The sequence below is a fragment of the Lissotriton helveticus genome, chromosome 4_2 (genome assembly GCF_964261635.1).
Source record: "Lissotriton helveticus chromosome 4_2, aLisHel1.1, whole genome shotgun sequence".
Taxonomy (NCBI): domain Eukaryota; kingdom Metazoa; phylum Chordata; class Amphibia; order Caudata; family Salamandridae; genus Lissotriton; species Lissotriton helveticus.
The window spans coordinates 18,413,140-18,436,196 of NC_136064.1; the positions used below are offsets into that span (position 1 = coordinate 18,413,140).

The 23,057-nt window shown below is 54.5% G+C and overlaps 1 protein-coding gene across 5 annotated transcripts in view; it reads right to left on the reverse strand.

The window, feature by feature from the left end:
• Positions 1–23,057, reverse strand: part of ST3GAL4 (ST3 beta-galactoside alpha-2,3-sialyltransferase 4) — a 520,175-nt gene that overhangs the window by 270,897 nt on the left and 226,221 nt on the right. The gene's annotated exons all lie outside the window — the stretch shown is intronic.

Here is a 23,057-nt window from a genome sequence, read left to right on the forward strand (position 1 = left end):
CCACATGAGAATGACTAGAAAGGATTAAGAGGTGGCTGAAGACCTAGAACTTACGGCTGACATGATCCATACTATTCAATTTACCAGGTGACTATTCCTCATAGACACAGGGGGCTTAAATGGTTAACTTTGGAGCAGATTAAGAGGGAATAATGGATCCTACAGATAAGTACCTAATGAAGAGTGTGTAACCAGGGAACAGATATATTTGTAACAGGCAAGGTAAACAATACCAACATTGTCAATAAACCTTCCTTTCTAGAGGGGGCGTGGCTTGGGCGCCGAACGGGATGGCTGTGTGAGCGTGTAGCTCCGCGCCGAGCCCCGACAAATATCCTGTACATCCTGCCCCTGGTGCCCCTGGAGGTACGACATAGCTGCACGAGGTTTTGCCAGACCGGAGGGGAGAGTCTGGATGCCAGTGGGACCTCGGTAACAGTGTGCTGAGCTGATCTCGGAGCTCGGAGAAGCCGGGCCGGGGACAAAGGGAAAATGGCGGCGCACGGAGCTCGGAAGATCCAAGAGCTGACTCACTCGAACTGAGCTGGCACACCGGAGGCTGACTAGCGGAGCAAGTGGAGCCGGGTCTCGGCGGGGGGGGGGGGTCGTCAGAGCCGGCTCGGAGCGGCGGGGATATTGGAATCCCGCAGATCGGTGGTTGCGGAGCCCCTCCCCCTCCCGCTTCTCCGCTCCCCGGCAAGAGGGCTTGGTGGACGACGGACTGACCCGGGGCGGCGGCGCTGGCGGCCGGCGGTGGCCGCTCACCCGGGGGACTGGTCGGGCTTGGCTGGAGGGGGCCGTGTTAGACGAGGGGATCGGCTGCCCGGGTGAGAAGCGCTGTGGGAAGGCGACGGCCGGCGCGGTGGCAGTGAGAGCGGACCCGGACCTGAGCCCCTCCGGTCCCTGAGTGCCCCTCTGAGTGACTGGAGCTGGTGGGATCGTCCTGTGTGCCCCGGGGCCGGCGGTGGGCGCCGCTCGCCTGGAGACCGCGTAGCGCGGTGATTGAGCGAGCGTGGACCGAGAGCTGGGACGGCAGATTCAGTGACTGCGGAGTGCTGGTTTGGGTACCGGGCGCGATTGACCCTGGACAACGCCCGCCTGCCCTTCTGAAGGTGTGCTGCAGGCTTGCTGCTCTGGACATCACGGCTCCTTGGGTTGCTGTGGGAGTGCTGGTGACCCCACGCAACACACGGCCATAGATCAGCGGTAGTGGACTGTGACTGGAGGTGGGCTCAGGGGTGCTGTGAGGGCATGGTGGGTCTGTGAAGGTGGTTGCCGAACCTTGTGCACTATATCACTGGTCGCCGCGGGCAGGTGCCTGGGACCGGGGGCCTATGGTGTGAGCACAGTGAACTGGTGCGGCCCTTAGCGGCGGCCCGAGTGGAGCACGGATCACGGTCAAGATGGCCGCTCTGGGTGAGGTCTTGAATACGCCACAAGGGCGAGGGGACGCGAGTGCTATGGCCCAAGATGGCGGTATTCAAGCCCCATTGGAGGCTTCGGCGCAAGAACAGAGGCTGAACCAGCGCCTCGACACCATCCTAGAGGCGATTACCGCGACAAAGGAATCGCTACATCAGGACATTGCGCAGGTCGCAACGGGGCTGGGCCTACTGAGGGCGGACCACGCCAAGCTCTCGGATAGAGTGAAAACGAATGAACAACTGCTTCAGGACCTGAAACCAGCGGTGGTGACCGCAGAACATAAACTGACGGATATCCTCGGCCGTCTGGCGACTCTGGAGCGACGAGCGGAGGATGCGGAGGAATAACGTGAGGGTAGTGGGTCTTCCAGAAAAAATTGAAAAAGGGGACGCTGTGTCCTATATGGAGAACTGGTTTAAAACGGTTGTGGCACCGGAGGGATTGTCTCCCTTCTTCTCCCGGGAGAGAGCGCATAGGGTCCCTGCCAAACCGCCCCTGGAGGGTTGACCGCCTCGGCCGATGGTGGTCAAATTGCTGCACTATAAGGACCGCGATCTGTTGATACAGAGGGCACGGTCCCAGGGCCCCTTCCAAGTGGACAATAACAAAGTTACGGTCTTTGCGGATTACACGCAGGAAGTTCAGAAAAGCAGAGCATCCTTCTTGTCCGTGAAAAAGGAACTGAGAGATGAGGGGATCCAATACTCCTTGCTCTTTCCTGCCAAATTGAGAGTGATCCTTGATGACAGGACCCACTTCTTTCAGACCCCTGACGAGGCATGGTCGTGGCTTGAACTGTATCGTGCAGGGACGGATCGCACGCACAAAAGCGGAAGGGAACGGCAGAAGCCGGTCCGGATCAGAAAGTCACAGCGCATCCGCTCCCGGAATAAGCTCAAAAGGGCCGAGCCAGAAGCACAAATGCCTGCTGACAGGAGGGGAGCGCTGGCTGCAACGGCGACCATCACGGGGTCACAGCAGGAGAGACTACCCGGAGGGTCGGAATCGGAGGAGGAGGGAGAGAAATCCGGAGGCGACGAATCAGACACGGGGAGTGCAAGGGGACCGGCGGTCACACCACAAACTTCGGATGGCTTGTTTAATGAGTGAGGCTTGAGAACACTGAACAATTCCGAGGTATCTGTTGGTACGGACTCTCCAGACTTTTATTGGACTACCAGGTATGGGGCTGTACAAGCAGTATGGGGCTGCGGGCGCGGGGTGGGAGCTCTGCCTACCCTGGATCGGCGCTCCATCGACCTCTCGAGGCCCTTAAGGCCTTCTGTGGTGACGACCACAGGTTAGAATAATGTGTGGGGTGTTGGAAGTTTGGAACGGGGCTGAAGCTGGGTTATTAGGTCCTGTCCTGGGGAGAGGGGTTTGGGGAGTTATGGGGGATGTTTTGAAGGGGGGGTACAACTGCTGCAATGTGGGAGATAATTGTTTGCTAGTGCCACTGTGTAGAAAGGTACATCATGGGGACGTTACCTAATTTGAAATGTGTCACATGGAATGTCCGAGGACTTCGTACGATGGTGAAACGTCATAAGGTGCATGCCTATCTGGTGAGGCGGAGTGTACAGATAGCAATGCTTCAGGAAACTCATTTGACCAAGAAAGAGTGCGGGGCTTTACAGAAGAGGTGGCGGGGTCAGGTCTTTGGCACAACATACTCAGCATTTGCCAGAGGGGTGCTGATATGGGTAAGGGCGGGTACACCATTCCAAGTGACGAGTCAGCGGGTAGATCCTGAGGGTAGATATGTAGCGGTTGAGGGGCGACTTTACTGCAGAGAGGTGGTCCTGTGCAATATATATGCTCCTAACTCCGATCAGGCCCACTTCTTTGAGGGTTTAACGCACTTGCTGGCCTATTTCTTGGCGGGCCCTATCTTACTGGTGGGAGATTTCAATTCAATTACTGATGTGCAGCTGGATAGGTCGCACCCGCAATTGGTCGATTCTCCGGTGCGCAGGCTAGCAACCCACAGGAAGGAATGGCAGGAGAGGTGGGGATTGGTAGATGTGTGGAGGGAACAGCATCCTGAGATCAGGGATTACTCCTACTTTTCCACACTTCACGACTTACATGTTCGACTAGACTCGGTGCTGTGTAGTGGCCCCCTGGCGGCTGTGGTGACTCATTCTGAATATTTGGCCAGGACCATTTCGGATCATAACCCCTTATTGATCTCAATGCAGTGGCAGCAGGCGAAGTCGGCGGTTCCATCATGGTGACTGCGGCCTGATACACTGGAAGATCTGGTGTTTAGCGACACGGTTCGTCAGGGCATTGACTGTTACTTTGAAGAAAATGGGGGCTCGGCCACGACCAGGTCAATAGAATGGGACGCGATGAAAGTGGTGGTGAGAGGGGTATGCATGGGTAGATTTTCGAATGCGAAACAGACAGTCTTGAATGATCTTGCGAAAGCAGAAGAGGTGTTGAGGGGGCTGGAGCAGCGAAGGCCTGAGCGGCCGGATTTACAGGAGCAACTGTTGCAGGCTAAAGAAGTGGTAGCGACTGAAACGGAAAGGCTGCGGTGCTATGATTATAAGTTGTATGTTACTAAGGCACATGAGGAACGAGATAAAGTGGGTACGCTCCTGGCCAAGCTAGCTGATCCAGAGCCTAGGGGGTGCCCGGTCATGAGTATAAGAAAGGAGGATGGGGACATAGTCTACTCTCAATCAGCAGTCCTGGCGCGCTTTCAGTCCTATTACACAGGACTGTATGAATGCCACCTAGAGGCGGAGGTCTCGGAGATAGGCGAATACCTGGATCCGATCCCACTACCGGTGATGGATAGCGAAGAGGCGAAAGAACTGGGGGGCCCCATAACATTGGCTGAGATAAGGGGGGCAATTAAACACATGGCACGGAATAAAACCCCAGGGGTGGACGGATTACCGATAGAATTTTACGCCAAATTTGTTGATATACTAGCGCCCAGACTATTGGTGGTGTACTCGGAAGCAAAACAGGTGGGGTGCTTGCCTGAATCTATGAGGGAGGCACTGGTGGTGCCGCTGCTGAAGCCGGGCAGAGATGCGTTGGATGTGACTTCTTACCGACCACTGTCCATGTTAACAGTCGACTATAAGATCTTGAGTCGCATCCTAGCCACCATTTACTGCCGTACATGACCACACTGGTGCATAGAGATCAAGCGGGATTTATCCCGACTAGGAGCACCTCGATGAACATACGTCGTCTGATCAGAATCATAGATGGCGCCGGGGCATCGGCTCTTGATCCCGTGGTACTGGCGGTTGATATAGAGAAGGCTTTCGATAGCCTCGAGTGGGAATACCTGGATGGGGTGCTGTTGAAATTTGGGGTCGGAGAAGGCTTTCGGAGATGGACGAGGGTGCTTTATTCGTCGGCAAAGGCGCGAGTAAGACTGGGGCCTATTGTATCTTCGGCTTACCCGGTTTGTAGAGGGACGAGACAGGGCTGCTCGCTGTCCCCCCTGTTGTTCGCTTTGGCGATGGAGCCGTTGGCGGCACAGGCACGTTCAGGCGCCTTGTATAATGGGATCGTGCAAGGACCAGAGTCGCATTATATATCACTATACGCTGATGATCTGTTATTGTATCTAGCGGATCCTGGACAATCACTAGAGGGAGCAATGGACATGCTGGGTAGATTCGGGCAGCTGTCGGGCCTCAAGGTGAATTGGACTAAGACCTGTGTATTCCCATTGCGGAAGAGTACGCCCTGCCCACCGCTAGCGAGAGAGGTGGTGTGGGAGCCCTCCTGCTTCACCTATTTGGGGGTGCGCATTTATCACGAGGCTGTAGACCTCTTGGAGGGGAACGTGGAGCGTTGTATTCGCGCGCTGAAGGGTTGCATGGATTTCTGGGCCACCCTACCTCTGTCGGTGCTGGGTCGAGTGGCATTGTTTTTTTTTGTGAAAACTTTTTATTGATTTTATAACACAAACACAAACAACTTGCAAGGAGGAAGAAAAAGAGACATCAATATACACAACGTTGCATTACATGGTGCTGGAGCGGGAAGGACAATCCAATGAGCGTTCGTTCTATCGGGAAAGAGTCACACAGTGGGGGGGGGCAGAAGAAACAAATAGCAATCAGTATACAATAGTGTGTGGAGGAACCCTCGGGTTACGGGGACATAGGTGCAACATCAGGGTCAGGAAGAGGAGGGGCACATATATCGCCACGATAAGTGTTCCACTGAGTCCATATCTTTCCCCATTTCCGGGGGGTACCACGAGAAATATACACAGTTTTTTCTCTGAACATGCACCAGTCCATGTTTTGTTTCCATTTCTGAAGTCCGGGCGGGCCCTGAGCGCCCCACAATTGCGCAATGTCTCTTTTGGCAATCAGGTTGCCCAAGGTTACCCACCGTAGCTGCGACACGGAGTAATCATTCGGTTCCCATACGTTCAGCAGGCATCTCCTAGCTTCCGGCATCGATCGCACCCCGGTAACCTCACTCATCACCTCGTGCACACGGGTCCAGAATCGCACTATCTCAGGGCACTCCCAGATGATATGTAAAAAGGTGCCCAGGAGACCACAGCCACGCCGACACAAACCATCCACAGAGAAGCCCATATGCACCAAACGGGGACCAGTGACATACACTCTATGCAGGATTTTAAGTTGCACAAATCTAAGGCGCGCCTGGATGGCCACCTCTTTAGGGGAGGAGATCACCGCCCGCCAGTCCTCATCGTCCAGCTCCAGCCCATCACCAGTCCAGACCTCTCTAAGTCGAGACAGGAGGTCAGACCTGGAGTGGATTAACTTTTTATAAATAAGCGAAATCGTACTATCAGGAACATGTCCGTCCAGTACCCTGTCCTCAAGCGGGGACGACTCCGGAATCTCCACACCCGAAGGGAAGATCGAGAGCACCGCGTGGCGGATCTGTGCATAGCGAAAGAATTCGCGATCGCTCAAAGCGTACTCGGTTTTCAATTCCTCAAACGTCTTCATTCTCCCCTTAGTCCAAACATCATCAATCCTGCTGATACCAATCAAGTCCCACCTATCAAACCCCCGGGACTGCCAAAGTGAGCCAAGTCTATCAGAGGCGTACAGGGGGGTGGCACGAGTCAATTTATCAGTCCACCCAAGCGCCATGGAAGCATGTCGCCATACCTGGACGGCCGTCCTAGTGGGGCCCGTCACGTTGCGAGGGGTGAGTTTCGAGTAGAGGGCTCTATTGTAGTCGCCCCCCGGTAACAACCATTTGTCCATCGCGAAGGCCGGATTTGGCAAAGGGCCATACATGCAATGATTTATTGCCCCCAGTTGAGACGCCCAATAATAGCGACGGATATCAGGCAAAGCAATTCCACCGTCGTACCACGGGAGCGACAATTTAGCAATGGCAATCCGGGGCCTACCCCCCCACACCAGTCGTCTCTGTAAACCCTCGACCTCACGGAAATATGTAGCCGGGACAACGTCAAGCGTGTTTTGCAATGCGTAGAGGAATCGGGGCAGTGACATCATCTTAAACAATGCCGCTCTACCCAGGGGAGAGAGAGGAAGTTTCCCCCAGGCGACCACATCTGCCCGAAGGCGCTGAAGAGGGGGCAGCAAATTACGGTCGAACCGCAGTGCAGGGCTCAGCGAGATAAAAATGCCTAGATATTTAAATCCATCTTCCACAATCGCGATAGGACAGCCGCTTGGCAGAAGGGGGGCGGTACCCGACAGGACGTATACACAGGACTTCGCCCAGTTGATGACAAGACCTGAGTTTTTGCGGAAGGACGTTAAGACATCAAACAGCACAATGAGGGATTGACGGGGTGATGTAAGATAAAGCAGAATATCATCAGCGTAAAGAGATACACGGTCCTCAAACTCCGAATTCCATCTAATGCCCTTCAGGGACGGTTCCCACCGCAACCAGGCCGCCAGCGGTTCCAAGGCAAGAGCAAACAACAAGGGGGACAGGGGACAGCCCTGTCGCGTCCCTCTGCTCAGTGCAAAGGGAGCAGAGACCCGACCATTGACCACCACCTGGGCCATGGGACCGGCGTAGAGCAATTTGACCCATCGAACGAAGTCGAACCGAAACCAAACTTAGCAAGAACCGCCCACAAATACGGCCATTCTATTGTATCAAACGCCATCGTAGCGTCCAAGGACGCCAAGATGGCGGGCTCACGCAGCGTCTCAGCCCGTGCCAGAACTCCATGCAACCTTCGGAGGTTAAGCGCCGTATTACGATGCGGTATAAAGCCGGATTGATCAGGGTGAACCAGGTCCCCAATAACGGACGCCAAACGTGTCGCCAGCAGCTTGGCCAAGATTTTAGGTTCCGCATTAATCAACGAAATGGGTCGAAAAGAGGCGCAGCGATCCCGAGGTTTACCATCCTTGTGGATGACAACAACAGTGGCCAGTCTCTGGTCTGGCGGGAGAAACCCCACCTCCAAAGACTCAAGAAACATGGAGCGCAAATGAGGAGCTAGCGAATCCGGGCGCAGTTTATATAGCTCAATAGGGAGCCCATTAGGGCCCGAGGCCTTGCCGGATCGGACCGAACGGACAGCAGTGGCAATCTCGTCCACAGTAGGCGGAGCATCCAGAGCATCCCTATCAATATCAGACAATCGGGGAAGTGCAATATCACGCAATAACAGGTGGGAGTCCTGCTCCGATCGATCAGACATCTGGGAGTACACCTCGCGGAAATAATCAGCAAAACATGCGACAATATCAACAGGGTCCGTACAACACTCTCCATTCTCCGCAACAATCACAGGGACGACACGACTCGCACTTTCCCTCTAATCCAACCAAGCAAGCAGTTTCCCAGCCTTATCACCCACATCATACAGGCGTCCCTGCTGTTCCCTCCCCATTTCCTTAGCAGCTTCAGTGACCAGTGCTCTGTATTCATGTTGTTTCAACTCCAGTAGATGTAACCCCTCAGCGGTAACCCCAGATTCCAAGCCCTCCTCCAGGGCCGTGACCTCCCCCTCAAGTCGAACCGTCTCAGCACGGTTGGCCAACTTCACGCTACCAATCAATGAGAGGGCCTGGCCACGAATGACAGTCTTGTAAGCTTCCCAAAGTACACTAGGGGAGGAAACAGAGCCCACATTTTCCTCAAAATAACAATCGTGTGCTTTAACCAGCTCATCCCTGACCCTGGGGTCCTTCAAATACCAGGGGTTGATCGGGGCCACTCGGCCCGCCGAACCCTGCCGTGCATCAACCACCAGCCAAAGCGGAGAATGGTCCGAGATACCCCGTGCCAGATGTTTAACTTCCCGTATGAGGGATGCATGGGCCGAGGGCAGTAAAACGTGATCAAGCCTCGAGAGACTACCATGAGCACCAGAATGATAGGTATATTGCAACTGTCCCGGGTGAAGCAACCGCCAGCAATCAGTGAGCCCCAACGTCTCCAGGAAGTCGCTCAACCAAGTCTGGGCCCTCGGCAATTCCCTGGGAGGGTGACGATCATGCATTCCCGAGACCACCGCATTAAAGTCACCCTCAACCAAAAGCAAACCCTCGGGGAGGCCCAGGATAAGTCCACTCAGATCAGCAAATGTGGTGGCCTGGAGGCCCGGGGGCACGTACACAGAAATCAGATTAAGAACCTTCCCCTCCCAGCGCCCCACAATGGCGGCGTATCGTCCCTTATCATCCAATATGACATCATCAATGGCCAAGGGGAGGGAGGCCCGAACCAGAATGCCCGCCCCCCCTAGAGCCCGAAGTGAAACCCGAGTGCGCCACAAGGCGATAACCACGCCTATTCAAAGCGTAGCACTTGTTGCCGAGCAAATGAGTCTCCTGCAGTAAGACAACATCTGGAGTCAAACGTTTCAGCAATTGTAACACCACCCTCCTCTTAATCCCATCCCCCAACCCGTTCACGTTCCAACACAATAACCGAAGTCCCCTACCCCCCATCCCCGTGCCCAGCCCCTCCCCGGCCCCGCACCCAGAGCAACAGCAAAAAACAGGAGTGCGCCTTTCCCTCGCCTTGCAAGTAACAAAAAAATTCAAACAAACAACCCAGCCCCCCAACAATGTCAAAACAACTATACCCCCCACCCCGCACCCCTGCTGAAGACCAAAGAGCCCCATAAACTCGCAGTGTGCCTGTTAGACGGGGACCTGGAGGGTCGGCCGAGCACAGTGATCGCACAGACAGGTAACTTCCCCCCCACAGATGGACACCACACAAAGTTCAGGGTAACACCTTTTATAGGCACTTCTGGGAGTAGAGTGGTACGATACAAGGCAATCAGGACACGATGATCCTCTCAATTCTAGTCTCTAGTAGGGGAAGGGGGTAGCGGGACAGTCTGGGTACCCACGGGTACGGGGGTGTAACGGTGATGGCTCACAATCCTCGAGCTCGGTGTTCGGAGGGGTCAGACCGCGGCAGCGCCGGCAGGTCCCGAAGAGGTCGTAGGTGGCAACGGGCCGCGGCAGCGCCAGCAGGTCCCAACGAGGATGAAGGTTACAACGGGCCGCGGCAGCGCCAGCAGGTCCCACGAGAATGCAGGTTGCAACGGGCCGCGGCAGCGCCAGCAGGTCCCACGAGGATGAAGGTTACAACGGGCCGCGGCAGCGCCAGCAGGTCCCACGAGGATGAAGGTTACAACGGGCCGCGGCAGCGCCAGCAGGTCCCACGAGGATGAAGGTTACAACGGGCCGCGGCAGCGCCAGCAGGTCCCAACGAGGATGAAGGTTGCAGAGGGCCGCGGCAGCGCCAGCAGGCAGGACAATAGTTCACAAGGCAGGGCTGTGGCAGCGCCAGCAGTCCGTCAAGGATGAGTTCGTCGCGGTGTCTCTCGACTCCAGGATACAACTGCCCTCCTGTCCTGGGGCTGCCTCAGTTATAGGTCTGGCGCCCTTTGATGTCCGGACCCTCGCTCTTGGAGGTCGGGAGGTCTGGGATGAGGGAGTCCAGACACCCAGCAGGGGGGTGGAGCCAGCGCCCGAGGAGGCTGGGGGTGCTCGGCACCTGGCGGGGAAGAGCCATCGACACTTCGTACTCCCATTGACCTGCCAAGTGGGCCGTTCACCTCCTGGGTGGAGGGTGGTGCCGGGATGTCGGGGCCTGGCCAGGCCCAGGGTTGGGGTCGGGCTGAGGCCGCACGGCCGCGTGGTGCCGTGTCCAAGATGGCGGCTGGGCCGGGCAATGGTGCTGACGGTGGCCCGGGCCCTGTCCTGCGGGGAGGGAGCGAGCCCCTCATGTGGCCTGTCCAACATGCGTCCCCCCCAGCTGAAGGCGGGGAGAGTCACCCATCTTCTTGGGGACTTTCCTCGTCGAGGCGGAAAAAGCGGGACAGGCCATCCGCGTTGGCGTGGTCTTGGCCGGGTCGATGTTCCACAGTGAAGTCCATCCCCTGCAGGGAGATGGACCAACGTAGTAGTTTCGGGTTTTCCCCCCGCATCTGCATGAGCCATTGCAGGGGTCGGTGATCGGTCTGGACCCGGAAGTGGGTGCCGAAGAGATAAGGCCGGAGCTTTTTGAGGGCCCACACCACGGCGAAGGCCTCCCTCTCGATGGTGCTCCAGCGTCGTTCTCGGGCCAGGAGCCGTCTGCTGATGAAAGCCACTGGCTGGTCAAGTCCTTCGGGGTTCAGCTGGGAAAGGACTGCCCCAACGCCATGGTCGGAGGCATCTGTTTGGACGATAAATTCCCGGCTGTAGTCGGGGGCCTGGAGCACCGGGGCGGAGCACATGGCGGCCTTCAGCTTCTCGAAGGCCGCTTGACAGTCTGGGGTCCAGTTGACCTTCTTTGGTTGGTTTTTGGAGGTGAGTTCCGTGAGGGGTCCTACGATGCTGCCATAGTCCCTCACGAACCGTCGGTAGTAGCCTGTGAGTCCCAAGAAGGCGCGGACCTCGGTCTGGGTGATGGGGGACTGCCACGACTGGATGGCAGCGATCTTGAGTTGCAGAGGGGCCACCAGACCGCTTCCCACCTGGTGCCCGAGATAGGTCACGGACCCCTGGCCAATTTGGCATTTGCTGGCCTTGATCGTGAGGCCAGCTCGTTGGAGGGCCTGTAGCACCTCTCAGAGGTGGTGGAGGTGGTCGGACCAGTGGTGGCTGTACACAGCGATATCGTCCAGGTAGGCGGCGCTGAATCCTTCGAGTCCTGCCAGGACCTGGTTTACTAGCCGCTGAAATGTTGCTGGCGCATTCTTCATGCCGAATGGCATGACCTTGAAGTGATAGTGGCCATCAGGGGTAGAGAATGCCGATCGTTCTTGGGCCCGGGGTGTGAGACCGATCTGCCAGTAGCCCGCTGTCAGGTCGAAGATGCTGAGGTAGCGGGCAGCTCCCATGCGGTCGATTAGTTCATCTGCTCGGGGGATGGGGTGTGCGTCTGTTCTGGTGACCGCATTCAAGCCCCGGTAGTCGACGCAGAACCGGAGCTCCGGCGTGGCGCCGGGGGCGGCCGCTTTGGGGACCAGTACCACTGGGCTGGCCCAGGGGCTGTCTGAGGGCTCGATGATCCCGAGTGTGAGCATCTTGGCCACCTCCTCTTGGATGCAGGCCCGTACCCGATCTGGTACGCGGTAGGCCCGCTGGCGGATAGGGGGACTGTCTCCAGTGTCCACGTCGTGTAAGCACCAGGGGGTGACCCCTGGGGTGAGGGAGAACAGGGTGGAGAACTGGAGCAGGAGGACTCGGCAGTCTTGGCGCTGTTCCAGGGTGAGGGCCTCCGAGAGTCGGACCCCGTCCACGGAGCCGTCCTTCTCCCGTGACCGTAGGAGGTCAGGAAGGGGTTCGGAGTCCTCCTCGGTTCCATTGTCGGTTGCCATCAGGAGACTGAGTTCGGAGCGTACAAAGTGGGGTTTCAGTCTATTAGCGTGGAGGACCCGGAGAGGGTTTCGGGAAGATTCCATATCGATGAGATAGGTGACAGGGCTCTTGCGCTCGATTACTTTGAAGGGCCCCGTCCATTTGTCTTGCAGGGCGCATGGTTCGGTGGGAGACATTACCCACACTTGTTGGCCGGGTTCAAATTCGATGGAGGATGCATTTTGATCGTACCACCTTTTCATGTCCTCCTGACTGGCCTCCAGGTTTGCTTTTGCCATCTCTCTGAACCTTCTGGTCTGGTTGCGGAGGGTTAGGAGGTACTTGAAAACATCTGGAGGGTTCTTTAGAGGGGGCATTTCCCAGCCTTCTTTGACTAGGCTGAGCGGGCCTCGCACCGGGTGTCCATACAAGAGTTCGAAAGGGCTGAAGCCGAGGGACTTCTGGGGGACTTCTCGGTAGGCAAAGAGAAGGCACGGTAGTAGCACATCCCACTGGCGACGGAGGGGCTCTTCCAACCCCCCAATCATCCCTTTGAGCGTGCGGTTGAACCGCTCAACCAGTCCGTTCCCTTGAGGGTGATAGGGGGTCGTGAATCGGTAGGTGACCCCACACTGTTGCCAGAGGGACTTCATGTATTTTGAGATAAAGTTCGTACCCCTGTCGCTGACGACTTCCCGGGGGAAGCCCACTCGAGAGAAGATCCCCATCAAGGCTCGACCCACTACTGGGGCTGTTACCGTACGAAGGGGGACCGCCTCAGGATAGCGGGTAGCGTGATCCACCAGGACCAGGATGAAGCGATGTCCCTGTGCTGTTCGGGGGTCCAGGGGCCCCACAATGTCTATTCCCACCCTTTCGAACGGGGTGGTCACCACGGGGAATGGTTGTAGGGGTGCCTTGAGTTTGCGGCCGCTCTTCCCACTGGCCTGGCAGGTCGGGCAGGACCGGCAATGGTTGGATACGTCATTTCTCATTTTGGGCCAAAAAAGTGAGTCACCAGGCGGTGGTAGGTCTTGTCTTGGCCCAGGTGCCCGGCCAGGGGGACATCATGGGCTAGGTTCAACAGGAAGTCTCTGAAGTGGAGGGGCACCACCAGCACTCACCCGGCCCCCAGTTCTGCGATTTTCTGTTCGCTGTACAAGAGATCATTGTCCCAATAAACCCAGTGGGCCCCGGTGGTGTCTCCTTGGCTCTGGGCGAGCGCTTGCTGTCGCAATCCCTCGAGGGAGGGGCAGGTCTTTTGCTCCTGCCGGAATTGTTCCTGGGTGGGCCCCCCTTCTTGACGCCACTGAGCCAGGTCGGGAAGTTCGGGGGGCTGTGTGGACCCCTCTGGGGTGGGGTCCGGGTGGTCGGTCTGGAGGAAGTCTTCTTCTGGAGTGATCGAGGGCGGAGGTGCTGCCCATTCTGGTTCTTCTGGTCTAGGGATGGTGCGGGTGGCCATGGATCGGGTGGTTACGCACGCCCAGTCCGGGAGACCCAACATCCCCAGATGCTCTCTTCTTTCCACAGCGGCCCACGGGGAGCTCTCGAGATCGTTCCCCAGGAGGCAGTCTACGGGGGCATCGTCACGGACAGTTACTTTCAGCATGCCGGACACTCCTCCCCATTCGAAGGGGACGCAGGCCATCCGACACAGGCTCTCCGAGTTATCTGCCGATCGGACGGAGCAAAGTACGTTTGGTAGGATTTGTTCTGGGGTCACCAGGTGACAGCGGACGGCCGTCACACTGGCCCCGGTGTCACGCAGGGCCTCGGCCTTGCGCCCATTGATGCTCACCCATTGGCTGTACTTCCGAGTGTTGGCGGGCAGGGGAGTCCGCGGGACCATGTCTCTTCCTCCTAGGCATGCCCGGGTCATGGCGGCGGGTTCCCACTCGAACTGCTCCGACTCATAGGTCTCCGTGTCTTCGGAGACTTGTTCTTCTCCCAGGGCGGCGGCCGCCATCTGGCGGGGCCCGGGGGCCTGGTTCTTCGGGCAGGTCGGGTCACTGGCATAGTGGCCGACTCGCTGGCATCGATGACACGTCACGTTAGCTCAGAACCCCGGGCGCATCGGGGGGTTTCCCCGGCCTGCTGGGGCCGGGGTGGCGTTAGTGGGTGCGGCCGGGGCGGCGTCTCTGCCCCGGCCCGGGCCTCCTCCTCCTCCTCGGGGACGATGGTGACCTTGGTTGGTTCTGTTCTGCTCATTCGGCCCACTCCGGGCCACTCGGGTGCTCTCCCACCGGTCAGCCTCGGTGGCGAGCTGCCGGGGTTCAGTCAATTTACTGTCGAGGAGGTGCTGCCTGAGCTCGACAAAGCAGTTGTTGGAGAGGTGCTCCCACACAATGAGATTGAAGAGTTGTTCGTAAGTGGTTACGTTGTTACCCTTGATCCACCCCTCGAAGGCTCGGCTGAAATAGTTCACGTATTCCAACCACGTCGTACCTGGGATCCTGGTGCAGTTGCGGAACCTCTGGCGGTACATTTCGGGTGTAAGTCCATATCGACTGAGGAGGGCGGCCTTCATGTGGTCATAGGACGTCATTTGATGGTCCGGAAGCTGCAGCAGGGCATCACGACCCTCGTTGACGAATCTCCCCCATAGACCGGCTCCCCAGTCACTTCGAGCGACCCGGTGGGCGGTCATGGCAATCTCATAGGCCTTGAACCACTGCTGTATGTCGTCGTTCCGGTGATATTCTCGGACCACATCCTTGGGGATGTGGACCTTCTGCTCGGTAGGACCCGGGGAGTGCGGTTGCTCGGGCACCCCTAGGTTTTTGTTCAGTTTGCGCATTTCTATCTCCGCTAGTTTGCACTCGTGCTCGTATGCCAGTCTTTTTTCTTCGAGGTCTCTCTGTCTCTGTTTTTCCTCTCGCTCTTCTCTGAGCCGTAAGTGTTCTAAGTTTATTTTTTGTTCCGCCAGTTTCAATTCTCCGTCTAATCTGAGTCGTGCCAAGTCTAACTCGTGTAATCTATTTTTTTCCCGCTCTTGGATCTCTTCATGGGAGGGGCCTGTTCTCCGTTCCTCCGTCCGGGTGGTGTTGACTTCCGGGGCTGCGGGGTCCCGGGGGGTTGCGGTATTTGTCTCTGTCCAGGCCTCTAGGGCGTTTTTGAAGTCTTCTTTTGTGCTTAGCCCGGTGGTAGCAATGCCTAAGTCCATGCAAAATTGTTTGAGCTCTCGGTGGTTGTATTCTTCCAGCTTTTCCATCTGGAACTTCTCCGCCGATCCGCTCTCTTTGGTCGTCATTGTGGTTTTAGTCGTAGGGTGAGTTACTGTCTGTACGGTACGCGTTGGTTCGGATCGCGCCGCTAGCCACCAATGTTAGACGGGGACCTGGAGGGTCGGCCGAGCACAGTGATCGCACAGACAGGTAACTTCCCCCCCACAGATGGACACCACACAAAGTTCAGGGTAACACCTTTTATAGGCACTTCTGGGAGTAGAGTGGTACGATACAAGGCAATCAGGACACGATGATCCTCTCAATTCTAGTCTCTAGTAGGGGAAGGGGGTAGCGGGACAGTCTGGGTACCCACGGGTACGGGGGTGTAACGGTGATGGCTCACAATCCTCGAGCTCGGTGTTCGGAGGGGTCAGACCGCGGCAGTGCCGGCAGGTCCCGAAGAGGTCGTAGGTGGCAACGGGCCGCGGCAGCGCCAGCAGGTCCCAACGAGGATGAAGGTTACAACGGGCCGCGGCAGCGCCAGCAGGTCCCACGAGAATGCAGGTTGCAACGGGCCGCGGCAGCGCCAGCAGGTCCCACGAGGATGAAGGTTACAACGGGCCGCGGCAGCGCCAGCAGGTCCCACGAGGATGAAGGTTACAACGGGCCGCGGCAGCGCCAGCAGGTCCCACGAGGATGAAGGTTACAACGGGCCGCGGCAGCGCCAGCAGGTCCCAACGAGGATGAAGGTTGCAGAGGGCCGCGGCAGCGCCAGCAGGCAGGACAATAGTTCACAAGGCAGGGCTGTGGCAGCGCCAGCAGTCCGTCAAGGATGAGTTCGTCGCGGTGTCTCTCGACTCCAGGATACAACTGCCCTCCTGTCCTGGGGCTGCCTCAGTTATAGGTCTGGCGCCCTTTGATGTCCGGACCCTCGCTCTTGGAGGTCGGGAGGTCTGGGATGAGGGAGTCCAGACACCCAGCAGGGGGGTGGAGCCAGCGCCCGAGGAGGCTGGGGGTGCTCGGCACCTGGCGGGGAAGAGCCATCGACACTTCGTACTCCCATTGACCTGCCAAGTGGGCCGTTCACCTCCTGGGTGGAGGGTGGTGCCGGGATGTCGGGGCCTGGCCAGGCCCAGGGTTGGGGTCGGGCTGAGGCCGCACGGCCGCGTGGTGCCGTGTCCAAGATGGCGGCTGGGCCGGGCAATGGTGCTGACGGTGGCCCGGGCCCTGTCCTGCGGGGAGGGAGCGAGCCCCTCATGTGGCCTGTCCAACAGTGCCTGTCGCCCAACCACCCAACTAATCTACGAAAAGAAAACCCAGGAGGAGAAAGGACCCGTTCACCCCCCACCCACCCCCAAAAAAGACTATTACTTGCAAACATTAAGAACACAGCATAGCACAGTTCAAAGCCAACGGGAAGGGTACGGGGTCAAAGTCAACAGTTACTCTTGCTCCGTCGGGCCACCTTCCGCCCGATCCGACTTGCCAGAGTCCTCAAAAGGTTCATGATCCATAGGCAGCGTGTCAAGCCAGTCACTCACAACCCCAGGATGGTTGAAGAAAAAAGTACGATCCTTATGTACCACCCGCAGACGGGCCGGAAAGAGCATGGCATACTTCATTGACCTTTCCCGGAGTCTCTTCTTGACCCCCTGAAACCCCAGCCTCTGTTTCTGGATCTGTTGTGTAAAGTCCGGATAGAAGCTGACAGTAGAGTTCTCAAAGGCAATGGGACCTGACTGCCGCGAAGCCTGCAGGATAGCGTCTCTGTCCCGGAAATGAAAAATCCTCGCAATGATAGGTCGAGGGTTAGCACCCGATTTAGGTGTGCCGCCGGGGATCCTATGTGCACGTTCGACAGCGAAAAACTTGCTGAGACCCTTGGGCGCCAGGTGATTCAGCACCAGGTCTTCCACCAATAGGTCCGTCGAGGCAGCAGTCGATGATTCCGGGACCCCAATCAGGCGGATGTTATTGCGCCTGGCACGGCTTTCATAGTATTCTAGGCGCCCAGAGTAATAATCATTGGCTTTCCTCAGATTCCCGACTTCAGCCTGCAAATCAGAAACGTCGGTGACCAGGCTAGAGGTCGTTCGATCCAAGGATTTGACCTTTGCGTTTGTCTTCGCCAAGTCCGCCCTGATCAGATTGACGTCAATCGCCACAGTATCCAGTTTGAGAGTCAAGGCCTCATATTGTTGCCCCAATGAGGCCTTCATACCAGTGATGGCGCCCATGAGATCTCGCAGCGAGGGCTCGTCCTGAATCGATGAGTCCTCCGGCATTGTCGTCGAGGTTTTAGCTGCTGCTCCCGGCGATCCCTTAGCTTGAGTGTACCACTCCATAATGTTAGTTTGCAGAGCACTCCCTCGAACGCCTGGTTTAGGCCCGCGCTTCCCACCCTCAGGCTTGGTGGCCATCTTGGATCCTGGACCCGTACGGGTCGCCTGTTGACGGGTAAAAATGGTGACTGCGGTGGCAAATGTAGGACCAAAAGGGCGAAGGTGGTGCCAGTCTCAGATCTGGAAACCGCTACAGATCGGCAGTAGGAACGGAGAGACCAAGGGTGTAGGAGTGTCCGGCCGCCCACGGAGCCGACAAAGTCAGGTTGAGCTCCGGACAGAAATCGAAACCGAAAGCGATCGCCAGCCCACGCAAGTCTGGCAGCCCGTTGTTGTTCACTTACTGAACGGCAAGCGAGACAAGATAGCGCGGAGCGTCACCATGGAGCAGGCCAGAAAACTGCGACAGTCTGTAGCTCTGGACCCCGAAGTCCAAAAAAGTTCGTTGAAGCAAATAAATGAGCAGTAGAACTGTGCCAATAAACACCCGTCGTCTGAACCAGGATAAAGTACAGGATAGTCGATGGAGGTGGCGAGGGTCCGGGAGCCCTGTGCTCACGCGACCATCTTGGGTGCGCGCGAAGCTCCTCCTCCTCGAGTGGCATTGTTGAAGATGGTGGCACTCCCGCGGCTGCTCTATTATCTTCGGACGCTACCAATATGGATCCCTCAGCGGATCTTAAAAGACCTAAAGATGCTGGTGACTAGCTTCCTTTGGGGCCATGGACGGCGCAGGGTGGCACTGGGTACCCTGACCAGACCCAAGTCTGAAGGGGGGATGGCCGTTCCAGACTTTGAATTATACTACCTGGCGGCACAACTCCAGGTATTAACACAAAATATTGCCAGAGAATTCAGGGGTCCTGAGCATGGACGTGGGATCGGCATCCAGAGGTGTGTTTTGTCGTATATAGTAATGCAACAGAAACTGGATATGAGAGAGCTTACGATAGAGGAAAAGACGCTTAAATTATGTTGGCATAGGAGCTTAAAAAGAGCAAAAAGAGATCGGCCGTATGCACCGGAGATACCGCTGGGAATGCTGACCGCGCTGCCTCATGGGGGCGATTGGTCCCAACGGTTGGCATGGGAAGAGCTGGGCTTGCAGGTGGTGGGGGATCTGTATATCGATGGGACGTTAGTCCCCTATCAGACGCTACAGGAGCAATTTGGCTTGCCGGACGGAACTTTCTTACTGCACGCAGCAGCGGTGGCGGCGATGCAGAGACATTGGAAAGGAGGGTTGACAGAGCCGGAGGTGACCATGGCATGCCAATATGTGGTGATGGCAGCGGGCACTGTCAAAGCAGTGACTTGCCTCCATACTAGAATGCTGAATGAGGGACTTGCGCCGCTGCTGGCACTGAAGTCGCGATGGGAGGTCAGCATAGGCAAGCCCATAGCAGACACTGTCTGGAACCAGGTGTTGCGACAGACATGGAAGGGAACGATGAACGCACAATTTCAACAAGTGCACTTTTTCATTGTCCATAGGGCGTACCTGACCCCGGAGAGGATGAAACGGTATTTCCAGGTGCTCGATGCCGTGTGCCCGTGATGTTTGGCGCCCGAGGTTGATCTGGATCATCTGCTATGGGGATGCCCGAAGTTAGGGGCGTACTGGCCGGAAGTGGGGGAACTCCTGAATGAAGTAACGGACAGGGAGGTAGACTTTGATATGGCGGCATGTCTGCTCCTCTGGTTCCCTCATACTAAGAGGACAAAAATAACGAGTACATTTCTTGACCTGGGACTCATGTTGGCTCAAAGAGAGATAACTTGGCACTGGAAGTCTAAAGAAGGCCCATCAGTAAGGAGATGGGTGAATGAGCTGTTGAAATGGTCAGGCTGTGAAAGTGTTATCAGAATGCGACAGGCCACTAGGACTGGCAATGAGAAATGCTTGGAGCTGGCGAGGGCCTGGGAGATGGTGGTCCAAGCGCTGCGTGATTATATGACGGACGATGAAGAGGAAGAGCAGTGATAGGATTGGGTTCCATGTAGATTACATGATTGCGCGTGGATCCTGATAGGTGGCGTGCTTTGGCGTTCAGACGAAGTATAGGTGCCCACGGCAGCAGCAGTTGAGGGGTGGGTGGAGAGGGGGGGCATTTCTGAGAAGCACCGCGACATAGTTTAAAAGGACCAGATGGGCCTGAAGTGATGTGGATAAGAACTGTTGAAGGTGAACCAGGGTGCAATCTGGGTCTCGATGGTGCAAGGGGGGGTGGGTTTTAGGGGGGTAAAAGCAGATACTACATGGTGCAACTGACCGGACGCCCGAGAAGGGCATACACTGAGGCAGCTTCTGGGGAGCAGAAAACTTGGCGCGCCGCCCAGCCTCCGGGATGTGGGCTAAATGGCTGTGTAGTGTATTTATGTCACTTCAACCTTCGTGATGCCATAAGTGTAATGGTTGGCCAATTTTGAGGTCTTGTCTCTAATTCTGCAATAAAAATAAATAAAAAAAAAAAAAAACTTCCTTTCTAGAGGGAGCAAGTTGAAGGGATGGGTTGAAAAGTGATGTTTTCTTTGTCTGTTTGTGTTATGTAAAAAATGACAAACAAAGATATTTGTTTTAAATGAACACTTTGGAGTAATCTGGGATTTGTATATCTCAGTCGTCCTTCAAGTGAACAAAGTGATCAAAAGCAGCTTCCCTACCATGCCAAGCCTCTCTGCATTTTCCCACATTTAGGTTTCCCATTGAAGGACCACTTTCTACCTAGTTTGATAGCAACTGGAAAATGTATACAGATGTTATCTGAACGCATCAGGCTACTTAATCTGAAGACTACAAAAAAGCAGGAGGGACACAAGTACTGCACCAACACTAGGCTTCCACACAACTCCAGCTTTCCAACTGCTTGACCAGGGGTTTCTTCTTCAAAGGATATTTAGATCAATGAATTTTCATCCATAGAAACGTGCTACAAATACATGTAATGCAAATGAACATCTACGGAATTAATAAAGCATGAAAAAAGACATGTTCAGTCACAAAAAACATTGCAAGCATATATTATCCATATTATCCCCTGAACAAGCATGGTAAAGGATACTATTCAGACTGCATAGCTTTGTACCGTGAATTACCTAGCTCCGCTTGGGCCAAGATTATAAATCCAGCGCGATATTTATAACAACTGATAAAATCCAGCATCCCTGGATCTGAATATTTTTGTGCTTGATAACTAGCACCAATTATTATTTTGCCCAAAAGTGGGGCGTAACGGGTCTCATTTGGTGCTTTCCACACAAAAGTGACATATCTTGGTTTTTACCTGGCTTTTTTTTCCACGGTTAATTTTGTCGGGCTTGACATGCTGAGATTTACCTGCGAAAATTTGTGGAGATGCAGTCCTAGCTTCTAGTTACTGCGCATTGTGGAATTAACTAGGCCACTTGTAATTAGGGAAACAGTCAATGAAACTCGCTGTAAAGTTTTCAACAGGAGTCAAGGATACACTATTATAGAGTACAACTCTTAAACGATATATAGTACATATTTTGAATGACTAGCATTACTCTAAATACACAACCAAGTCCTGTGCATCTCTGCAGGAAGATTTAATGTACTTTAATGCGTTTGAGTAATTTTGGGGCTTTTATACGTGTTGTAGTACACAACGCAAAGTAACTAACTTTTCTTGAAATCAGTTTTTTCCATCTAAGAAATGTGCAATTTATAATGTAAAAAGTTACCCAAGACTACAAACGTTGTATAGTGTTACCTATTGTATCAATACCAGAATGATGAAAGACTAAGATAAGGCTGGTGGAAATCAAACTCATGTCCCGGGGACTTCAGAGCCCTTCGGAAGGCGCATAAGCCTATCTATATACAAATACATATTTTCTGCATGTTTTCCAATTTCGTTTATATAGCAATTCTTACTTCTTATGTCAGGATGCTAGATTCCATTTTCAGTTATGTAGTGGCATTGCTCCCTGGAAGTGGTTTCACTAGGACTAAGAAATTTAAAAAAACTGCTTGTAATATTAATGTTTTCACATCCTAAGTGGTTGTACTTTCATCAGAGCAGCCGCCTTTGGAACTGGGGAACCAGGTTTGAGTCTTGGCATTGCCTCAGCATCCTGTGATTCTGGGCAAATCTCTTAATCTTCAGGTGTCTACCCAAAAAAATATGTAATTGGTGATCATGTAAAGTTCTCCAATAGCTTTCAGTCAAGTTAGCCCTAAATAAATAATAACAAAAATTTTAAAAATTAAAAAATTAACAAAAATAAGCATTTTCTTTACAGATAAAATCCTTATGGCATGTCACTGTGCCTAAATTGCTCATTCATTAGGGCTCGGTGCCTGGCTTTTGTTCCAGTGAACATGTTGTATATTGGGGGTAATGGTGGACTCTAACAGCAGCTGTTTTTCCGCGCTGCCGTCTTGGAAACCTCCCAATTTTCTTTGAAAGGGAAATAATGAGGATGGGCCGAGCGGGTATAGGTGCACTAGAGTTGCAGGAAAAAAAACCCACAAAATGCGAACGCAGGCTGTTCACGCAAAATCTGTTCATATATGATTGGGAGTCAAAAGGAATACTTCAAGGGTGAGCAGATTTTAAAAAACAAAAACAAAAAAAACGGGACATTTCCCAAAAATTGAAGGAGAACAACAACACTAACCGAGTGCCAGAGAATGCCAGTGCTCATCAACACAGAAATGCAGAACATGTCCTAAGAAACTACATGAAATTACATTTTTTAAACCCAGGATCACACCTGTTAATTAAATCGCTCTGTTATAACATTTGCTAACTAGCCATGCTTTGGAACACATAAAAATCTACCTTCCACTGTTTGAGTCGACCCTATCCAAAAGCCCGCTCAGCCCTATGGGATTTGCGTGCCTGCCTTGGACTATCGTTTTTGAATGGACTGTATTTATAGAGCGCACTACTGCCGAGGTGTCTTGGCGCTAAGTGATGTGCAGAGACAGTGACCAACATGTTCAGGGTTGGGAAAAGAGCCATGTTTTGATTTCCTTTCTGAACACAGATCTGCTGGGTTGAAGTCTCAGGTGTGTGGGCAGTGAGTTCCATGGTTTGGCTGATAAGAAGGAGAAGCGTTTCCCTCCACACCTTGCTTTCTTTATCTTTGGAACTCACAGTACACGGTAGCCACTACCCACAACAGACCGTGGTCCAGAACTAGCCACTTCTTGAGTGTGGGACTAGTAATAATAATAATAATAGCTTGATTGCATGATTTAAAAAAAAAACCTTTGCAAGTTACAAAAGAGAAAGAATTATTGCACATTAAAAAGAAGATAAAGCCCCAGTTTTTTATATAAAAAAAAAACTCGCTGTCGTCCATATTTGCGGAGTGCA